The sequence below is a fragment of the Manis javanica genome, chromosome 7 (assembly GCF_040802235.1).
Source record: "Manis javanica isolate MJ-LG chromosome 7, MJ_LKY, whole genome shotgun sequence".
In the NCBI taxonomy this organism is placed as follows: domain Eukaryota; kingdom Metazoa; phylum Chordata; class Mammalia; order Pholidota; family Manidae; genus Manis; species Manis javanica.
This window is the reverse complement of record NC_133162.1, coordinates 116,740,610-116,748,820: the sequence shown is the minus strand read 5'-3', so window position 1 is coordinate 116,748,820 and position 8,211 is coordinate 116,740,610. Positions and strand designations below refer to the sequence as shown.

The following is an 8,211-nucleotide window of genomic DNA, read 5'->3' as shown; positions in this document are numbered from 1 at the left end:
CAGATAAGCAAGGGATTTTTCAACTCACAAAGAGAACTGGAATTAGCAGTTTTCTGTATAAAAGTCAAGTGTTATCCATGTGCCCTGAAGGAAGCACAAAACAATAAAGGCCTAAAGAACAAGAGCATGAAGCATAAGTCTGAATTTGTACATTGATACTCCAAGGAGTCAAAGTTTGTCTGCTTTTGATTTTCCATTGAGCCCATCTGGGAGTTGTTATTTTCCTTCCCCTGAGGAGACATAGTCTTATTGTACGAGATGTACCGTGGGAACTGGGAAATCTAAAAATCATGTAGGTAAAAAAACATTTCTGAGTCTAACACTAAATCCATTAATTGAAAGATTAGGACTGACCACTACCAGGTCTGAAATGACCTTCTGGGTGAAGTTCAGAATATCTGCTTAAAGCAAGTTGGATACTGTTGGATTTTCCCCCAACACTCAAAGAGGAGAGGAGAGTGCCTAAGAGAATGGAGGCTGCTGGCACACATGCACCCGTTGGGACCAATGATGAACGTGCCAAAGGCTGAAGAGTTTATTTGTTCTCATGTGAATTATCCTTAAACATTCATCATCTCTTCAAATAATTTGTAATTACTTTAGGTCAGAGACCTTCTTATATTTCTCTTTATCCTTCATAGGGTTGGCTGGACATATAATAAATTCTCTGTATTAGTAGCTCTGTTTTTGAAAGATGGCAACTTAAAATGACCTATTTCTTTAAATTATTTGTGGAATGTCTGGAAGAAGTTATTTATTGGGTACTTGTTGAGATTTGTTCTGTTGATTAGCACACAATGGGGCCCAGACAGTTCTAGTCTTCTCTCTATCTTTCCATGGCCTCATATTTACACCGTAAGTAATCATTTCATTATAAGAATGTGAAAGAAGGAGTATGGATAGATTATAGCAGATGCATCACACAAATGGAAAAAGAGCCTACAATGCATGTTTAACTATTACCTCTTCTTTACATTTAACAATTGGTATCTGAAAGGTCTATAGCCTGTTGGTATCATATCGGGAGTAGGAATGTATCCGAAAGTATGGATGCCACCTTTTACAGAAGAAAACACAACAGACAGCTGTGCATTTGAGATTAAGAAAGAGCCATATGCAATTTATTCCGAAGCAGTTGCTGAGAAATCAACATAAGTCCTGAGGAATTGGGGAATGATAAGAGCTCAAGCGTGGAATTCAAAAGCAGTGAATACACCACAGGGGATTGAGGGCTAGACTGGTTGGAGAATGCTTTCTGTCTCTCTGTTAAGAGGTAGGCACTTGACTTCATAGTATCCCACATGGGAGGAAAAGCATGTGATAAAAATATCAAGAAAGTCAGGAGGATATGTGGTGGAGGATAAAAAGTTCGAGTCTATAGGATCAGAAATCAACAAAGAAGGCAAGAGTGATGGAGTCAGGGGATGAGTTTAATGAAGAGATGGGGCAAAGGAACAGCTGGTTTGAGGTGCAAAGTTCACATGTTTCTATCACAGCTCCAAAATTGCATATTAGCAAAGGAATCTAAATCTGAAACCATCTCATGACTGCCTTTTTTTGGGAATGGGACTGTAAACTTGAGCCCTTGAACAGTTGTATCTATGTTTTGAACTTTTTCAGCAAGAGAAATTTGATCTCAACATCACTCTCAGGAATGGTGAATATTTATTTAGAAAATTACTTCTCCATCTGCTGCTGGGTGGACTGCACTCAGGTATTCTGCCACGTTTTCCTATGTGGTAGATATAAATGTGTGATGTAGGAGAGGAGATGACGCCTAATGAATTTAAATAAATAAAAAGCTTTTACCTGAATACTGATGGATCTAAGTAGATTAAAAAGACAAAAGTTTTACCTTCAAAAATCTTGTCCTGTACAGAGTGATGTGAGAAATGCACATACATTCTATAACTAGAGGTAGAAAGTGATCCCATTCCATGAAAAGTATTAAGAGAACCCTGAAGGGGAGCAAATTCACTTAAGGTAATAACATGGAATATGCAGTCCTGAAACCAAGGTTCAAACCCCTACTTGAATAATTACAAATCACTGTTGTGGGGTGACCTCGGAAGAAATTTTGAATGAGAGCTTCTCAAAATTCTGAAACTCTACTCTCCCCTTGGTAAGAACACGGTTTTTACATGAGCCTCTCGAACATGGAGGTATCTATTTGGGAAAGGGAGATTTCCAGCTTGCACCGCTTAAAAACTCAAGGAAGGAGTGAACAGTCGGGATGCTGAAAACACTGAGGTAAATTTGTAATGATAGTGAGGCATGTTGGCCTCTCTGAAGTTGTAGGTTTTTGATGAGTAAGTTATTTGCCTTTTGATGGTGGTGGTGAGGCTTGTGACATGTGTTCTATTCAGTTTTCAGGACTATTTTGAGAATAGGCAGATCTTTATTTGGGGTAAATGAGAATATATGTCCTTGAAGGTTAAAAGAAACAGGAAGACTGCTTTTTTGCTGCTTTGATATTAATTAAATGACAACTTTCTCTAACAGGGATGTGTTTCTTCTTTGGTCTCTTTAAAAAACCTTCAGCAGTGCTGAGAGAAATGAGTACATGTCCCCCTGTGATGGTCATTTAGGTGATGTCTTTTCTCAGAAAACTGTAGACCTCCTCTGCTAGTGCTCCACACAATGAATGCCTTAGTTAGTCTTTTGACATGAGGCTTTGGGACCCATGTCAAATTGCATGGTATCTAAAAGGGTATATCAGGATGCATTCAGCTGTAAGAATCAAAAGGCCATCTAACCATGGTTTCTAACAAAGGATCTGTATGATATTAGAGGGGTTTGGAATTTCGGTCACTGGAACTTGGTTCGTCTGCTCAGAGATACTATAAAGTCTTTCCCTACCTTTCTGGATTATCATCCTCATGATACTGGCTTTTTATTTTTATAAGTCATCTCATGGTTGCAAAATAGTGGCCATAACTTCATGCATTTAGTTCTCATGCTATGTCAAAGCCAAGAAACCAAGCAGTGACAGCCAAAAGGATTCCTCTTAACAGAAGGCCCCTATCCCTTATACTGGTAGAATTAGTCACATGCAAGGGATCTGGGAAGTTGAGGATATGGAAGAAAAAAATGGTTTAGAACAATCATGATTCATCCAACAAACTGGGATACTGTTATCACAAGGGAGAATGGCTAATGGGTAATCTCTAAGAGGGACAATTTGTTGTCCTTCTTTATTCAATGGCAGGGAAGTTTTTTAATGACACTAGTCTTAGGAAATGAACACAAGATAGGTGAGAATGATGCTATGCTGCCAATGTCTCTGAGGGACCATGGACATCGGGTGTGGGAATGAGGGGATGTATGGACAGAAAAGATAGAGAATGCAGAAATCAAGACTGAAGTGGTTAAATTCAGTGTTCTTTCGGGGTCCCTTCTTGTTCTCACCCTGTAGTTGAACAAAGTTGAGGGGCGCTAAGTATTCTTCTTCTACTTTCTCATTTTGCCAGCACCTTGTAAACGATAAATTTGAGATCTATATAGTTATTTAGGAGTAATCAGTAGACGGTTCTGCTTTATAGCTCATTTTAGGCTCCTGTTTCTTCTAAGGGTATGTTCTTAGAAGAATATATCCTTTGTATTTTGTTGATATCTTAGTAGCCAAGAAAACTAGAAAGTATTGTTTCAGGCTGTCTCTTCTTAAACATGTGGGGCTTCACGTTTCGTATGTCCAGGGACTCCAGATTCTAGCCAGCCAGCTATGCTCTGAAGACCCTCCCTAGAGAGAGTGGAATGGTCTGATTTTAGGGTACTCATCTACTTTGCCTAATTTCTGTTGGGGATAACTAAATTGTATGTCAAGAAATGTGTGCCAAGGTCAGATCATCTTACTTCTGTTTCTTTCTCTGTTCAGTGGGACATCTTGCTGTAATTACCTCAAGGAGTTTTATGAGAAGAAAATGAGATAATGTATGAGACAGTTCCTTTGAAAAGCTGTATGGATGGCATAATGAGCAGATTGTTGTTGATGATTCAGAGTGTCTGCAGAACTGGGCAGTGATGGGTTTGAGGACCCACTTTCTATTAGTGTACTTTCAATGTTGTCTGTAAGATAAATTCTAGCCGAAATAAGCAGGCAAAGAGAGGCAACAAAGGGCCAGGTAGTTTATTTGAACGCAAATTCCTGGGTGATGTTCCACGGTTTGGCTCTCACAGGCCAGGGATGTTACACTCCGCAGGGCAGGCAGCGAGTTTTTAAAGAAGGTAGGGGGAGGCAGAGCTTAGATTTACAGCGGTGCGAGGACTGGCTAGCCTAAGGCACATTTTTCAGGTTGGGAGGGGGCAGCAGCCGGGAAACTTTAACACATCATCCGTATCTGATGTGCTCCCCCCTCTCCCCAGTGCCTTCAACTTTACATTGTCCATCTATATTTTGTTTTTTTAGCTTTCATTTCCCCCTAACCGTTCTCAAATGCTTCCCCTCTGTCTCCAGGTTCTTTGAACACTGGAAAAAGCTATGTGAACAATCTTCATTCACTTCTGATTTTTCATAAGGACTTTTTACTGTTAGCAATTTCTCATGCAGTCATGGGACAGTATCAGTGATACCAACTAATGCAAAAGCATGATGAGGAAGGTTAAGTAACTGCTATGTGATAAACCGTGATCTTGGAGGCGAAGGACTTACATCCTAAAAATGAGCAAGGCAGGTTGGTAGATATTTAAATGCTCTTCTTAAGAGGTATACTGGGAACACTGAACACTGCCCTGGAGCAGGAGTCACCAGGCATGGGGAGAGTGCTATCTCCATAACAATGTTCTGTTTGTGACTCAGCAAGTCACAGGGCCCCATGATTCTCAGCTTCCTCATATGCAAGATGGGGCTGTCTCAGAGTGCTAAGAACCAGAAGAGAATGCATTAAACCAGGTGATCTCTAAGACCTCAGCCTTCCAAACTAAAGACTGACAGACTTCCCATTGTCCTTATCTTTATGACTATGACCCTTGTTTGAATCATTTCTGGAGGAAATGATATTTGAAGGAGCCTTAGAAATTAACTGTTTAACCTCTTCTAGGAAGTATTCATGGTCATAGGGACTGCAGCAAAAAGTCTGGGCTTTGAACTGAGGACTTCTGACTTCATGTCCATTGTGGTTTGCATTGCACAAGACTAGCAATCTTTTTCAAAGGAGAAATCTCTGAACATGAACACTTTTGTTTTATAGAACATATGTAAATTTTGTAAATTGCCCTCTAGCAAAGCTAGTACAGAAATGGAAAGGAAAATCGCCATATGTGTGATGGTATGTGTGAATGTATGCATTGGAAAGGTCATTTGAAAGGGCATTTCAATAATATGAGAAAAAATACGTAAATTGTAGCACATCCGCTTAATAGAATATTATGCAGCTTTTAAAGATGATATTTGTAAAGATTATTTAGCAAAATGGAAAATGCTATTTTATAATTTTGAATGAAAAATAAGATTTTATAAATGCCTAATTACAACTATGTTAAATATGTATCAGAAATACTGCAGAGCAATAGATCAACATTCTAATAGTATGATGGGATTATGGATAATATTTTTTTCCTTTTTCTGAAGCATAGTTTTATATTTATCATACATTTTTTAAGTCAGTTTTGTAATTTTCACCTTTATTTTATTAAGGTATCATTGATATACAATCTTATAAAGGTTTCACATGAGCAACATTGTGGTTATTTCATTGACCCATATTATCAAGTCCCCCCCACACCCCATTGCAGTCACTGTCCATCAGCATAGTAAGATGTTATAGAGTCACTACTTGTCTTCTCTGTGCTATACTGCCTTCCCTGTGACCGCCCCCTACATTATGTGTACTAATCCTGTGCCCCTTAATCCCCTTCTTCCTCCCTCCCCACTCACCTTCCCCACACACTTCCTTTTGGTAACCAATGGTCCCTTCTTGGAGTCTGTGAGTCTCCTGTTATTTTGTTCCTTCAGTTTTGCTTCATTGTTATACTCCACAAATGAGTGAAATCATTTGATACTTGTGTTTCTCCATCTGGTTTATTTCACTGAGCATTAATACCCTCTAGCTCCATCCATGTTGTTGCAAATGGTAGGATTTGTTTTCTTATGGCTGAATAATACTCTGTTGTGTATATGTACCACATTTCTTTATCCATTCACCAACTGATGGACACTTGGGTTGCTTCCACATCTTGGCTATTGTAAATAGTGCTGCAATAAACATAGGGGTGCATATAACTTTTTGAATCTGGAATCCTGTTTTCTTTGGGTAAATTCCTAGAAGTGGAATTCCTGGGTCAAATGGTATTTCTATTTTTAGTTTTTTGAGGAACCTCCATATTGCTTTCCACAATGGTTGAACTAATTTACATTCCCACCAGCAGTGTAGGAGGGCTCCCCTTTCTCCGTATCCTCCCTGGCATTTGTTGTTCCTTGTCTTTTCAATGTTGGCCATCCTAACTGGTGTGAGGTGGTATCTCATTGTGGTTTTAATTTGCATTTCCCTGATGATTAGCGATGTGGAGCATCTTTTCATGTGCCTGTTGACCACCTGAAATTTCTTCTTTGGAGAAGTGTCTGTTTGGATTCTCTGCTCATTTATTAATTGAGTTATTGGCTATTTAGGTGTTGAGGCGACTGAGTTCTTTATGTATTTTGGATATTAATCTCTTATTGGATATGTCATTTATGAATATATTCTCCCATTCTGTAGGATGCCTTTCTGTTCTGCTGTTGGCGTCCTTTGCTGTACAGAAGTTTTTAGTTTGATATAGTCCCATGTGTTCATTTTTGCTTTTGTTTCCCTTGCCCAAGGAGACATGTTCAGGAAAAAATGGCTCATGTTTATATTCAAGAGATTTTTGCCTATGTTTTCTTCTAAGAGGTTATGGTCACATGACTTACATTTAGGTCTTTGATCTATTTTGATTTTTCTTTTGTGTTGGAGTTAGACAATGATCCAGTTTCTTTCTCTTACATGTAGCTCTACAGTTTTGCCAACACCAGTTATTGAGGAGGCTGTCATTTCCCCATTGTATGTCCTTGGCTCCTTTATTGTATATTAATTGGCTATATATGTTTGTGTTTTTATCAGGGCTCTCTATTCTGTTCCATTGATCTATAGGTCTGTTCTTGTGCTAGTACCAAATTGTTTTGATGACTGTGGCTTTGTAGTAGAGCTTGAAGTTGGGAAGCATAATCCCCCAGCTTTATTATTCCTTCTCAGGATTGCTTTGGCTATTTGGAGTCTTTTATGGTTCCATATGAATTTTAGAACTATTTGTTCCACTTTGTTGAAGAATGCTGTTGGAATTTTGGTAGGGATTGCATTGAATCTATAGATTGCCTTAGGCAGGATGGCCATTTTGACAATATTAATTCTTCCTATCCATGAGCACGGGATGTATTTCCTTTCATTGGTGTCTTCTTTAATTTCTCTTGTGAGTTTTGTAGTTTTTTTAAGGGAAAAATCAATGCTACTAAACAGGCAGCTTTTTCAGTCAGGGTTCCAGCAGAAGGCAGATGGCATATGGAAACTAGAATCAATTGAGGTGGGTTTAAGGAAGGAACTGTGTTCAGAGGTATATGTTAGTTAGTGATGTGCACTGGGGCTGATGACATGGGCCTGGAAGGCCACATTAAAAAATATTCGAAGAGTGCTGCCGTGAAAGAAGTGGTGCTATTTCATGGATGGATGAAATCAGCAGAGGTGACATCACAGGGAGGAACCAAGGGAATAAGTATGCCGACCTTTCTGTCTTCCCTCTCACTGATATCCTGCCAGGAGTTCCCATTAACCAAGCCCAACTAGAAGCTAGAGGGCATGGGAGCCCCTTGATGTAGTCCACACAGTTTTCCCAGGGCAGAGAGGTGAGTGCAGAATGCATAAACTTAGCATAGCAAGACACACAAGAGGAGGGCTTGCCTAGCCTACTAGATTGTCACAGGGTTGACCTCAAAGCTCAGATCATAACCTCATTCTCCCAAAAGAGATGACCATAAGGGACTTCTGGCTCAGAATCTCTTGACTGATAGCCCATAGATGGATGTATTTATAGACCATTTCTAGAACCTCTGATATATGTAAACTACCCTCAAAAACTGGACACACAAAGTAGTCATGGCTTGGTTCCTTTAGGATGGGGCAGTCATCAGAGAGACATGAAGATATGGGGAACGGTCAAGATTGCAGAATCACTGACATGTTGGAGGTGTTTGGTGCTCTGGAAGGA

At 39.4% G+C, this 8,211-nt stretch overlaps 1 long non-coding RNA gene across 1 annotated transcript in view; it reads left to right on the top strand.

Annotated features, from left to right (window-relative positions):
* The window catches only part of LOC108391909 (uncharacterized), a 146,066-nt gene that overhangs the window by 93,866 nt on the left and 43,989 nt on the right, over positions 1–8,211 (top strand). The window lies entirely within an intron of this gene.